Raw genomic sequence first — 14733 nt, 5'->3', positions numbered from 1 at the left:
TAGTTGAACATGGAATTAAAAAAAAATTCATTGTTTCTCTGACACTCAAATAGAACTGGATCTTATATGTTCACACTTCCCTACTTCCAGGGGAAGGGAGTAGTGGACATAATTACATCGGGCCCTGATTGAGGACATCCTGGTACCTCAAGGTGGAAGCCACTTACTCAGCCTAGTCCCAACCCCCAAACTGAGTCAAGAGTTCACCCAGCACCAGAGCACCATCGAGGCATAGCTCTGGTGTTCCTAACTGGTCCCCGCTTGACCCCAGCCTGTGTTCCTATTTTATATACAGGCATGCTTATCTTTGAGACACAGGAACCTGACCCACCTGATAGTATCAGGTAATCTGCCTGCCCTCAGGTCCAATGCCTATACCCCAGCATGGCCAGGGATGGGCCTGGCAGCTGGGCAGGGGACCACTTCATCCCAGTGGATCAAAGACAAACCTTGCACTTGCTGAGGGGCCCATTCACATCTGCAGTTGGGGGAGCTCTCCGCTCAGGTGAGTGGGACTCTCCTTGAGCCCTGGTCTTTCCCATCAATTCTAACCTGTCCTCCTAGCTTGCTCAGCTGTACTTCAGGTCTTACCTAAGACAACTCGTCAAAATAAGGCCTACACGTTGAATAAAATGGCTCAAATCTGTAATCCTAGCCATTCAGGAGACTGGGATCTGAGAACCATGGTTCAAAGTCAGCCTGAATAAGAAAGTCTGTGAGACTCATAACTCTACCTATCCACCAAAAAAAAAGCCAGAAGTGGAGCTATGGCTCAAGTGGTAGAGCATCAGCCTTGAGCAAAACAAACCTAAGAGACAACATCCAGGCCCTGGTACCTACACAAAAGTAAAAGGCTTCCAAAAGTATAACTGGGGACCATGGCACACCAGGAGGCCCATCATTCCCCTGAGGCTTCTGCTCCATTTATGGCCTGAATCCCAGGATGGTCCCAGAACCACAAGAAACCAGTCATTACCAGCCATGCCATGAGGCACTGCTGTTTCTTATTAGTTCAGTCCAAAAGACACGACACTTCAGATTGGGCTGGCTTCTTAGCTATCCCGGGATCCCTGCTCTCTAGCAAGTATATTATGGCATTAATATTATACTAAGACTGTTTTTTCTCATGTTACTCTTTAGACCATAGTATTTAAGGGACTAACAGATCCAATCATGTCTACCAGGAGTCCTCTTGGCTTTTCCTACCTGTTCTTATTCTCCTCTGAGTCCCCGTTCTTGTTTGGTAGGAACCTTACAATGGAGTTGTGCAAAAAGCCTAGGGAAAATGAAAATCCACCCCATTCATTCAGTCTTCCACCCAGTGAATTTTCTGCATGCTTCCTCTATGCTAAGCATGGCTCAGTGAGGCCCAGTATATGCCTGTTATGGCACTAGACTCTGTGGCTTTGAAAAGAGCAAGTCAGAATCCCTGCCATCAAGGAGGTCACTTATTTATGAAGAGAGACAAGCCAATGCCCACAGCAAGGAAAAGTGAAGAATATTTTGATTCCCACCCCGGGGGTGAGCTCACTGGCTGATTATTTTCTTACAAATGGTTTGATATATAAGACTGAAGTCACATGAACATATATATAGCCTTATTCTGACCATTCTGTTAAAATGACCAAAGATAATTTTGATGTGGCTACCTCCTTCTTGTCATTCCACTCTCATGTGAAATGTCCCCTCCTCAGAGAAGCTTTCCCTCCATGCCTGATCTAACATAGCCCTGTCACTTCCCATCCCATCATCCTGTCTTATTGTTATTATGGCATTTAGCAGTGTCTGGCCTTTTCTTGTTTCTTCCTCTGTCCTCTGCTTAGAGCAAATTCTTATCTGTCTCTGTCATCCCTACCCTGCCCCCAGCAGCCAGAGCACCGTGTTCATTCCACCCAAGTATGCTGTATAAAATGACTGAACAGAATGGCTCCCAACCTCCAGGGACCCTTGAACGTCACAACACTGCATTTGGAGCTAGGTTCAAAATATTCCAGAGCCTGACAGGCTTCATTTGTTTATTTACCCTTGATAGGGCCCCATAGGAAAGATAAAATGTCACATCTCTTTGCTTTGGACTGGAATGATATCAGCACAGTATTACTAGTTCCCATGCTACTCAGAAACTCTAATTAGTAAACAGATTTGGGTTATTAAAAGTAGAAAAATAATAGCAGCCACGACATCAGAGCCATTTATTTAATTGATAAAATCTTGCAAGGAGGAGGTCATGGAGTTAAATGTAAAGCATGAAAAGAGTCCTCCTGGAGAAAGTAAGCCTCAGGAATCTTTTCTGGGTAGTCACACTGAGAGAAGTTCAAGGACAGATGGACCAGAATAGGAAACCCATACAATACAAGTATGCAGGGCTGGGGATATGGCCTAGTGGCAAGAGTGCCTGCCTTGTATACATGAAGCCCTGGGTTCAATTCCCCAGCACCACATATATAGAAACGGCTAGAAGGGGCGCTGTGGCTCAGTGGCAGAGTGCTAACCTTGAGCAAAAAGAAGCCAGGGACAGTGCTCAGGCCCTGAGTCCAAGGCCCAGGACTGGCCAAAAACAACAACAACAACAAAAAAACAATACAAGTATGCAGTCTACTGAACTGCCTGAGCAAAAGAGAGTAAGACTGAGCAAAACAGGATAAGACTGGACCATGAAATTATGGCTCATGAAAGATATCATGTCCTGGAAAAGGAATAATTTCAATGAAAGCTGAAATTATTATTCACAGCACAGATACTGTATACCTTCAGGCTCACTACTACCAAATGGATGATCTTTCTAACACTGACGATCTTTAGAAGAGCTAATGAAAATTGGGCAAGTGTTAAACCCATCAATGAGGCACCAGAATACTGCTTTTCATTTATTCTAAAATGTAAAATAGATAAATAAAGCCATAAATGACATAAGCACTTATCTCTTTGGAAGCTCTGACCTTTGGACAGCACTTTAAATGTCTGAATTAAAGGTGCCATAGAAGACCCCAGCCTGGTCATTTCACTTGATCAAATGACTGGCCTTTGGAATGCTGAGTTTCAGGGTCAAAAACAGAACAGCCCAGGTCGGCGGAGACTCCAGCTGCCAAGGTCAAAAGGGCTCTTATGCCCATTATTAGCTGATCTCTGAGTTCTGGCATGGCCCTGACACAGTGTGTGTGTCAGTGATCCAAGCAGGGCAGGGCACTGGGGCCTCCTGTAATGATGAGAATACTTTGAGCAGGCTCGGCACAAAGGAAACAGGCTCTGTGCTGGCAGTCGGTGGCATGGGCTTCTGGAATGGCCACCAAGAGGACTGAACAGTGGCTGTCAGGTCCCTGCCTTCCAGTGAGGGGAAGACCTTCACACATTGACCAGCTGCTTTAGTTCTTTTGTGAAAAGTGGCCCCTTCATGAGAGAGCAGCAAGAGCCACAGCCTGACGGGGACCCCTATTTATGGAGACAGGCGTGTGAAGAGACCTGGATGTCAGGACTCTGCCAGGACTCTCCTTTCAATCTAACCAGAGTGTAGCTTGGTTTAGAAATCAGATGTACTACTGAAAAGTCAATTAAAATTTTAAACTTAAGGTTCAAATTACAAGTCTCAGGGAACACTGGCCCTCTAAACAGTCATTCTGGCTGTTAAACCTCAGCCTATTCCAATCACCCAAGAAGCCTGTGTGGCATGCAGATTCCCAGGCCCTGGTCCTTGAATTCTGATCACACCGGTGTGTGGGTGAGGTTGTGGGAGTCTGCATCTCAGTAACCTTCCCAGGTGACTATGGAGGAGGCAGGTGACAAGGGCTCACAAAATATAAGGACACAGAGAATAAAAGGTACTAGTCTTCTGGTTTACCCGTGTGTACTAGGTTTTTTTTATTCAATCATAAGAAAGGATTGGTATCCAGGTACATTAAGTCAGGAGCAGAGGGAAACAAGACTATCCTTGGGAGACTCCCAGAGCTTGGGAAGGGACATTGACCTCAGAGTTGGGGGCTACTGACCACGCTCTATGAGCCAAACCCTTGCAGTATCTCCATCAAAAGCCAGCACCTGTGAGGGTGGGTCAGCATTCCTGTATAGTCCTAGGTAATCCAGCCCAGGTTCTGAGCCTTTGGTGTATGTGTGCATGCATATGTAACATGTAGAAGCCTATGCTACCTTTGTTGGAATAACAATCATAAATGCACAAAACAAAATGCATAGTACTACAAAGAAAACACAATATCGAGATATAGCTTTTCCAAATAATTTAAAAACTTGTGCCCAGGTAGGAAAGACTGTGAAACTCTTATATCCAATTAACCTGGAAGTGGCACAAGGGCTCAAGTGGTAGAGTGATAGCCTTGAGCAAAAGAGCTCAGAGACAGTGCCTAGGCCCGGAGTTCAAGCCCCACAATGGGCAAAAAAATATATATATATATTGTGATATAGTAATATAAAGTATTTCTTTATTAAGGCACTAAACAAGATGTCGTGGCAGGTCTAATAACTGCTATAACATTGAATTAGTAACAGGATAGGAAAAAAAAACATGAAAATACTTACAAGAATGTGCTGGGCATGGTAGTTCATGGCTGCTTCTGCTCTGAGCAGGTCTGATGTTCTATATACCTATCTGAAAATGTTGCTTGTCCTGAGTAAATACTATTAGAAATGCAATTTAACACATGACTGACTGATAACACTTGCTGTGGTCTAAATGTCTATACCCTCCCATATTTCAATGCTGAAACCCTAACCCCTGAGGTAATGGTACTAGGAGGTGTGACTCCAGGGTAATTAGATCATAAGGGCAGAACACTCATGAATATTAGTGCCTTTATAATACAGACTCCACACAGACCCCCTTGCCCCATTCACCCTGTAAAGATACAGGAATTAGATGCCATGCATAAGTCAGAATGTGGGCTCTTCCCAGACCCCTGCTTGCCTTGATCTTAAACTTCCCACCCTCCAGAACTGTAAGAAATAAGTTTCTGTTATTTAGACAATTCCATTTATAGGATTATATCAGCTTTGAAAAGACTAAGGCAATGGCAGATCACAATGCCCCTACAATAGCTTCCAGTGGGAATTTCTGACTATCTTTAAATGCTTATTACAGACAACATCCCTAACCCCCGCCTCCCAGCCCTTTAAATGCTTCATGTTCATTAATTCCTACAATGCCCCAAAGAAGAAGACAGATGTGATGAGCTGCATTTCACAGGTAAGGAGATCAGAGGCAGGAAGGTTAAAAGGCTTTTCCAGGGATGGAAAGGAGGCCAGAGTTCCAGCCAGGATACAACTAAGGCAGTTCTACATCAGGGCTCTTCTACCATGCGATGCAGAATTTCTCAAGGCAACTCAGCCTTTTCCAGGCCTACCCATCAGAAGCCAGTCAGTCCTATCACCACTGTGCCAAGAATGCACTTAGACCCCAGATAGGCACAGAGCCCTCTACCAAAAGCTTCCTTCCGAACAAGCCCTATTTACTTAAATAAGACCAGTGTGACACAGGCCCCACTCTTAGTAGAGAGAAAGCCCTTCAATGGAGGGAAGGAGCCGATTATACACTTCTAAGCTTAACAGGGGAAAGCAAATCCATTCTGAATAAATTGAATCAGCCTTCACAGAGCACGAGGAACCTGTTCATAAAACATTTGCTAACCATTAACTACAGTCCTGCTATTAAATGCTGTTAATAGCAGCTCCTCTGAACTGTGCCTCACCAGTCTAGCTGCACCTTTAATGGGCCAGCTGCTGTCAACGTGACACTTAGGGCCCAGTCACCGCACAGCTGGGGTGATGTGTTTAAGCTAAACAGCTCTCTCAATTAGTTCCAGTGCTTGCGGCCCAGCAGGTCATCTCTCTCCAAGGGAAGCCGGTGTGAGCCCTGGAGACAGCTGCTTCTGCAAAGCACCTGGCTGTGTCTTGGGGTCCTGTGTCCTTCCTGCTCTCCATTCAGCCCCAACTTTCTAAGGAGAGTCTGGGGTGTGATTGGGTGATCCCTCCTATTGCCACAGGACTGCTGGAGGGTGCTGGGGGAATCCATAGGCTTTCTTCAAGAAGCCTCGAATGCCTATTTCTGCATTCCTTCTGATCATTCTTTCTCTTTCCTTTTGAACATTTTTCTTCTAGCATTCAAGCCATCTCCATCCACACGCAGGCAGGCAGTGAATATTCACGGACCAGGTCTCTGACCTGAGCTCAACTCCCTCTCAGATGTCCCAGCTGGGTGATTCAGGGAGCCCTAGAGCCAACACATCTGCAGTCTTACCCCCACCTTCCTTGCCCAAGGCGCTCTTTCTCACTTAACCGCACATTCAATGGTACATGCCTTGGTCATCCAGTTTCCCAAACCAGAAATATTTCTCTTTTTCAACCATTACAAGCAACTGTGGACTTACTGACTCTATTTCCAAATTCCTCTGGCACCCACTCTCTTCCTCTCTCCCATGTTAAACAACACTATCTTAGTCTGGACTCCTGTCATTTCCAAGGACCACTGAGTCTTCCTTTATCCTCATTGTAATATGCATGGAGCCTGGTGACATGGTGCATAACTGTAATTCCAGCACTTAAGAAAGCTGGGGTGGCAGAATATCCTGGAGGCTTTGCCCAAAAGTAAGTAAATAAACAAGCAAATCAGTAAATAACAATTACCATCAGGGAGATTTCCTAACCCTGGGCAGCCACCATAGATTTCCCCTCCTGGAAAGATAACTGTTTGTCCTATAGCTCATGGACTTTTTTCCACATGTGCCCCAAACTCTCAGCTCCATCTCACCACCAACTTCTTTACCCAAAAAAACCAACACTCCAAGTACTCTAGACTGTTGTGCAGCTTTCAGTATGAAAACAGGCAGCTCCAGAACACCTGTACATGTTAGCTCCTTCTATTCCTTTGTAGAATGGCCTTTCCTTTACTTTCTCTTTCTTCTTTTTTGGTGGTACTGATGCTTCAGCTCAGTGCTGCACACTAAGCAAGGTACTACCACTTGAGCCATGCCTCAGGCCTTTTAGCTACAGTTATTTTTCACATTCAGCCTTGCACTTTTGTCCGAGGCCTGCCTGGATAGTAATCCTCTTATTTATACCTACCATGTAGCTAACTTACTAGTTCAGATGGACTCTTACTATCTCTTGAATAGAGAGAATAGCTGGGATTACAAGTATATGTCACTATGCCCAGACAACTTTCCTTTATTTTTATCCCTGAATCCCAATTCCCTGCCACTTCAGTATAAAGTCATCACAACTCACTCTCCACTGTGCTTACCTCTTTTCTAAGAACCAACCCCAAACCTTAAAACTCTGTTACCTGTCCCCAAATGTCAAGTGTCACCAACCACACTGCACAGTCTACAAATATGCAAAAAGTTTACATTTACTCAGAGCCCAGCATTGACTACAGTGTCTAAAATAAAATGGCTCTCTCTAGTAGAAAGGCCTTTCCCAAATGAAGATTCCATTCTGATATCATCCCTGGTAGAGAAAGAGTCTCTTTTACCAGAGGGCAATGGAGGAGAAATATCAAGGGTCATCACCTCTGGCTCTATTACAACTCAGAACAGATGTCACTTCTAGACAGGTGGGCAGTGGTGCTCTCTCCCCCAGACAGATGGCCATAAACAGAGTTGGTAGGAGCAGAGCCTGAAAATCAACAGTGTACAAATCTGTTGCTGTCTTCTTACTGTACGTGGTATGTTCCTACTTTGTGTGAAGATACATTGTGAATCATAAACAATAACTCTACCTAAACAGTTCTCCCTAGCTCCCTGAGGGAGCCTATTCATAGCACAAAATAGAGAGGACCAGGATAAGATGGCAAATTTTAAGAACATTATACTCTAGACACAGCCTCTGGGATCAACTATCCTGTGTTTTCCAGACCGGGCTGAGTCTTAGATTCTATGGTGGTTCCGAGGACAGAATAAAGCATAGTGCTGTCCCCAGCTATGTCCCAAATCAGAAGAGCTCCACTTGTAGCTCATTCATATCTAGGAACCAAACTGAACTCAAGAATTCCAAGGGAGAGACATCTGAAAATGAGTCGTTATTCAAATCTCTCAAGTTGTTCAAGCAGTTTACAGAACAACCAAGCCTGGGTGTATACATGTGAAAATCTAAGCACAAAGGCCCCTCGTCACTATCAGACTGGCATTGGATCTCACCAGCCAAGACTAACCCAGGAGATCTCCAACCAGGACCTGGCAGCCGGAGCTCCTCCATCTAATACCTCAGACACTAATGCTTCTCAGAAATGTCTCTGCACTGAATAAATGAGATGAGGGAAGGCAGGGGACCAACGGAAGAAGGACTCAGTGTACTTTAAAAAAAAAAACAGAACTGCTTAGCCAGGTTCTCTCCTAGGAATAACTTTTCCTTCCTCTCTATCGATCTCCAGAATAAACAAGGGTGAGAAAGGAGAGGGTGAGGAACTGTTAGCACATTCAAAGTGATTTGCCTCCTCCTCCACTGCAGGCAGATTAAGTGTTCACACTTTCAGACTGGCTGGTCTGCTCAGAAGACAGAAGGTGGGGGAAATAAGAGTGGTTGGAAGCCAGGCTCCCAGGAACTTGGATCAGCCCAGAAGCCTCTCTACCTTCTGAGGCACACAGACGGTGAAGACTAGATACCCACCCTAGCCTGACATCATCCATTCTTTGCTTTTATTGTTCTAACTACAAGGAGATGCCTTATTAAGTCCCCAAGGCCTGGAGGTCAGAGATATCTGATGCTTTGTTCTCTTTCCCCAGCCTCTCCTTCCCTCTCACCACCCTCTTACAGCTGATCTAAACAACTCCCCTCCAAGTCACTGCAATTAATTTAGGTCAGTCACTGACAGTCTCCATAGGAAGCACACTTTTCAGGGGAGGGGTAAGAATTAAGATAGATCAAGGCAATAAGTAAAACACACAGCGCCAGGCCTGGCATGCACAGACAAGCAAGATAGTGCTACGCAGGGCAGGGTGGGTGAGGACCAGGAAGAGGCTGTGAGAAAGACCAGAGTGGGCAAAGCGGCGGCACCCCTGCCAGTACAGCCAGCTTAACAAGGGTCCTGCAAGTCTCAGATTCATCCTGAGTTAGTCCCCCCCACACATCTTACTGAATAAATTACATGTGAATTGAGTGCAGCACCATGGATAGCATCACATTGAAATTATTCTAGGGAGCTTCAAGCCTCAAACAAGACTGCAAGAAACACCGTTACAAATCCCCCCAGGGTGGCCATGAAATCCTAGATGGCCAACGCAGCCTCCCTGGGTGTCTAGGAAATGAAAAGCTAGGGGATAGATAGGCAGATTCCAGTTTTGACCTGCCAGAGCTTTGGAACTTACCTAACATCCCCACAAATGCCCTGAGAACTCAGCCCATGAGGAGGCAGCAGATTCCCGTGACCAGTGATCAGGTTTTCAGGATTTGAACCCCTGTTCTACCTTTTTCCTGGTTGTGTGACCTAGGACGAGTGACCAGAGTCCTCAGAAACCCACTCACTAGGAGAGATAAGGTAACAGTAGATGCCTCCCCACCCCCAGGTCCCTTCCCAAGATCCTGCTTGCCATTCTTGCCACGTGAAAGTCCTGTTCTGCACAGGCCCACTGCTCCATACCTCCTGTCAGCTTTCTGCTGAGCTGCTCTAGGCCCTGCAGGAGCCAGGGCAGCAGCACCATGGGGAGAGGCTCAGGAAGAATTCAGAGCATCTCCCTACCTATAGACTCCTAGAGCCTGTCAGAAGCCAGAGATACAGAGCTAGGCTTTGACAGCCAGCCATTCCTCACTAGCTCTGCCTCAGGACCCCCTGCAGTTGCAAGAAGAGGTGGGGAGGCAGCTTTCTGCCACCTTGAAGGTCTCAGATTGCTTGTGAAAGAGAAACAAGGGGCTTATTTATGTCACTGGGGCTGAGCAAGCAGGGAGGGGGCCACCCAGGGAAGCCTCTAATGAGAGCTCTTTCCCCTAGAAATGCTGACAGGCACTAGACAAGAAGCATGCCTGGGCCCAAACATCATCATCCCCCAGAACCCCAGTGGAGGCATAAAGCCAGCTGCAAATATTGGTTTCTGTACAGAGCAGCTAGAATACCAGGCTGCTGGTATACAGGGCAGTGACAGCCAGGCTGGACCTCTAAAGGATTTGGTACCCTAAGGCATCAGCCTCCTTCCTGGTAGGGCTACCCTCAAAGAATAGAAAGGAGAATGAGAAGCCACTCCCCTGCTGTGGAAAAACCCATCCCCAATCCTGGCCAGGTCCACCTGAACTAGGAGTATGAACACTAGCCCTGTTTCCTTTCCTCTGCCCCCCTAATCCTCACCTCATCACCCCTCAGGGACCATATTATCTGTTGACTGACACCTCTGCTAGCCCAGCCCCCACCCAGTCACCAGGCCTCCTTGGCTTTGAGACCTTGGTGTATCACATTGGAGAGGTAGAGGTCGGGGTGGTACACATGAAGAAATTCCCTTTGGATCCACCAGTCTATGCTAAGGTGTGTGTGTGGTGGGGGGAGGGGGGCTGAGGCAGGAAAAGGATGACTGACTTCCTGCCTTCAAACCTCACAGCCTTTCTAGAAATGAACACCAGTTTCTCAGTGAGACAACAAAGAGGTAACCCAAAGAAGACCCTGAGAGGCCTGGAATATCATGGTGGGTATGGAAGACTTGCCATCACCAGAGACAGACCTGCTAAATGGCACGCCAGCACTCCCCTGCTGTTTTCCCCTTAGGCTATACTCAGGTGATTCTGTCATGAAGCTGGTCAGCATCCCTGGTTTTGACCCTGTCGGTTCTATTACCAAGACTGCTTTCTATGCTTCAGTTTACCCATGGACAGGAGGGCCTGTCCTTATGGCAAAGGAAAACAAAGGTGTCAGAGCTGGTTGGGTCACAGAAGATGGCCCCTCCTATAGATCCGGGTTCTACATTTGCTACCATCAGCTCACTGGTTCTCAGTGTGCTGAGATGGGCCTGCCCTGTCCCATTTTGCAGACAGGGACTAAGGCTTAGAAGTGCACAGGGACCTGCTTAATGTTACCCAGTGGCTGAGGCCAACCAGGAAGTCTGGACACATATGCAAAATGTTGCTGCTCCTGTGACCTGTGACCAGGGTGGAGGCACAACCCCAGGATTCCTGAATCTACTACCCTTCTGTGGGCATTGAGCTCCTTCCTGCACCCAACACAAAGCTCAGGGGCCTTCGCTTCCCCTGTTTCTGTGATCTTCATCCTGACCTCAAGCCTGGCCACCCAGAGCACTCCACGTTCACTCCCCAAAGTGGAAGCTCTGGCCAGGACACGGGCACCATGTTCTGGATGCTTTTGAGAAGAGATGAAGACTATATACCAAGAGATGTCTGTCACCAAATTGTCCTGAACAATAACAACAGGTAGAGAACTACCCTGTTCTAACTCCTAAATTCTAAGGGACCCAAAACACCATTCCTGAACACAGCAGCTCATCACAGGCCCCAGCAGACAAGGGCAACAGAGAATAATGGCACTGCATGCTCACCACAAAGTGGAAACAACCCCAGAGGCTCATCCTCTGGTGAACAGCTGCATAGACATACAATGGAATATTATTTTCCAATGAAAACAAGTGCAGTACGGATTGAGTCTACAACATGGAGAAAGGGACAAATTCATGGAGACAGGAAATAGATTCGTAGCTGCCTGGAGCTGGTGGGGAAACTAGAGAAGTGCTAATGGCTGTGGAGTTCCATCCACAGGGATCAACATGGTGTACAATCAGATCATAGTCATGGCTGCAGGACCCCATGAACACACTCAAACCACCTCTCTGTCCATTTCACATGGGTGGAGTTTACAGTACATTACTTATATATCAATAAAGCAATTTTTAAACAACACAATACAGTAAGCACTGTCTTTATCTTCCTTCCTGGAGAGGGACAGGAAAAGGTCAATATCTCAGAAATAACATTAAACATTCTCATTGTTATTTACAAGGCCACACATGGAAGGTGATAAGAGTTGTTTTATTAGGAAATATTTGTCTCCAGTCCAAATCGTTCTTCTCATCTTCAGGTTTCTCATTTATCGCATCCTAGTTCTGTACCAAATGCTTTCCTTCCTCCCCCTTACTTATTCTTGACAGAAAATGTCCTTAGTATGAAATGTCCTTTCTAGCCAAGCTCCTGGTAGCTCATGCCCGTAATTCTAGCTACTCAGGAAGCTGAGATCTACGAACTGTGGCCAGCTTGAGCAGACAAATTGGTGAGGCTCTCATCTCCAGTTAGCCAACAAAAAACAGGAAGTGGAGGTGTGGCTCATATGAGGAATGTCAGGCATAAGGGGAAAAGCCAAGTAAGAGCTTGACACCCTGAGTTCAAGGCCCAGTACAAGCTCCCCCAAAATAAGCAGATAGCACAGCACTCAATGCCTGGCCATGGAGTTAAGATCTGGACACAAGCAATCTGTCCTCCTCTCACCGCTGACCTTGGAAATGCTGTCCTGAGGCCATCTATGAAGGTGTCCCTGAACATAGCACGCTCATCCCCAGAGACTCACGCCTAGCAGGGAAAGCTAAACTCGTCCTAGGAAGATGTCTTTTTCTCCTGGAGAAGCTCTGGCAGCGATGAGATGGATTTCCTCTTAAATGACTGTCCACTGCTGGGTGCAATTGCTCTTTGGTTTTATCTAATCCTGTTCGGTATATGTTACAGCTGTCATTTGTCTCTCCTGGCCCCATGTAGTGATGGAATTTCTGGCTCCGTGAGAAGTGGGCACAGTGACAGGGAGGAAAGAAATGTACCCAGGCTGGCCCAAACCCAGGTGAAGGAAAGGAGAACAACTTAATCTACCAGCAGCGATGCCGCCGTTAGCCCATGCATCCCTCCCTCCTGGTCCCACAAAGCAAGCTCCGAGAGGAAAGCTGTAGGTCGGTCACCTGAGTGAAGTCCAAGAGAACTTTGCTTCCCCATGGGAGGACAAACAATTAAAGCTCAGTGGCCAAAGCATTCCTGGGGTTCTCTGAGGTGTCTGCCATCACTTACTCCTTAAGTATCTGTTACAAAGTCAGCAAGGGCCCCTATGAGCAGAGAGCTACCTGAGACTCCTTGAACTTGGGGAAAAAAATGAAAGCAGAACCAGGGTCAAGCTGCTCCCAGTTATAACAGACATCATAAGTCCAGTCCTCAGCTGCTCCCAGTACCTCCTTCTCTGTGTCTCCTTTTACCCACCAGTCTTCCTGAAAAGAACCCATAAACACACCTCTGAGGGTAGTTTTGGTGTCATGAAAGGGACCATTGTGGTCCCAATGTGCCTCTGCAAGGAAGCTAGAAATGGCACCCAACCCCCTGGGGGAGCCCTTGATGAAGAAGTCCACCTTCTTCCCCCTGCCTATTTTACCTTGAACTCAAACAAGCCTGCAATGAGGCTCCAAAAATCCTGTGACTCATCCATTTTCTACCAGTCTGAGAAACAGCTCTGCAGCAGCAATTCATCAGTGTGCCAGAGAAGAGGCAGCTGACAGCCACGAGCCAGAGCAGTCCAAACAAACCGGGGCAGTCTGTGAACCACACTTCTAATTTTAATTCAAAAGCCTACATCCCAAAGTCTGAGTTTTGGTTGCTTTTTGTTTTTTGTTTTTCAGTTCACTCCATCCAGTATTGGTAAATGCCCAAATCATGGAGTTGGTGGGGCAATCCGAAAGATCCTCTGTGCAGTTGGAAAAGGCACAAATTTGTAAGGTGAGTAACTTATGTGTGTACAGGATGGACACAGAGAGACACAGGCATTAAAGTGCTTGTAGAAACAGCAAGGGCCACTCATCATTATCAGCAGACAGCTACCAAGTCTTCCTTGAACTTGGAAAACTGAAAATAGAACCAGGGTCAACCAGAGATGTAGCTATCATTAGTCTGTGTTCTCCTGGGACTTTTCCAGCTAACTTTTGAATGAGGTCCAGAGAATACCAGAGGATAATGAAGAGTCAGTGACTTCAAGGAGAGCAATTTGGAATTGATCTCAATGGTGGTATTCAGAAACTAGTGTCAGGCAATATCACCTCCTTCACTATAGCTGGTCTAGCACCTTCCCTGGCCACCCAAAAGAGAGGGACCACACAGCTAGACCCCAAGTGGTCCAGGCTCCATAGATTCTGGCACCCTGTCCACACTGGCCTCTGCCTCACCTGATTACCTGGCTCCTCTCTACCACAGGTTTCCAAACGGCTCAGAAGCACCCTCTCCTTACCTGAGCCTCCCTTCCTCTTGCTCTCTCTATCTTCCTCTGATTGTTCTCTATCCCTTCAGACCCTGCTGTGGGTTTGTGGATTCTAATTATAGAATTGATGCTTCCCAGTGTAAAAGAAAAATGCAGGCCACTTGTTCAAAATTCACTAAGCACTTCAAGACGACAAGCGCTCGGCATGATCAAAGAGCCCAGTGCCACACAGCCAGGACAGTGCCCTAGGACCGAACATGCTGACTTAGGCACTGTTGAGGATGGCATCTAGTGGACAGAAGGCCATAGTGCCATCCTAAGTAAGACTAGCCACTCATATACTGGAGTGAAGGGAAAGAGGGGTGAGCAAGGAGCAGAAGGAGAAGTGATATGGTAATATGGGAGGTAAGATAGGGAAACAAGAGAATCCAGGAGAGAATGGCTTGCTAATTGCCTATCTGTGCTTCCTCCAAGCCCTATGTCCTCCACACATAATGATAAATGGATGTTTGCTCTTAAACAGCTAAGCCCTGGTACCTGGGTGAAGATCCAAGTAAGAAAACAACCAAGTTGAGGGGAGATGCTAG

General features: G+C 46.6%; 1 protein-coding gene across 1 annotated transcript in view; it reads right to left on the bottom strand.

Annotated features, from left to right (window-relative positions):
• The window catches only part of Galnt14 (polypeptide N-acetylgalactosaminyltransferase 14), a 196976-nt gene that overhangs the window by 123994 nt on the left and 58249 nt on the right, over window positions 1-14733 (bottom strand). The window lies entirely within an intron of this gene.

The sequence above is a fragment of the Perognathus longimembris genome, chromosome 8, assembly GCF_023159225.1.
Source record: "Perognathus longimembris pacificus isolate PPM17 chromosome 8, ASM2315922v1, whole genome shotgun sequence".
Lineage (NCBI taxonomy): Eukaryota > Metazoa > Chordata > Mammalia > Rodentia > Heteromyidae > Perognathus > Perognathus longimembris.
This window is presented reverse-complemented; position numbering and strand designations above follow the sequence as displayed.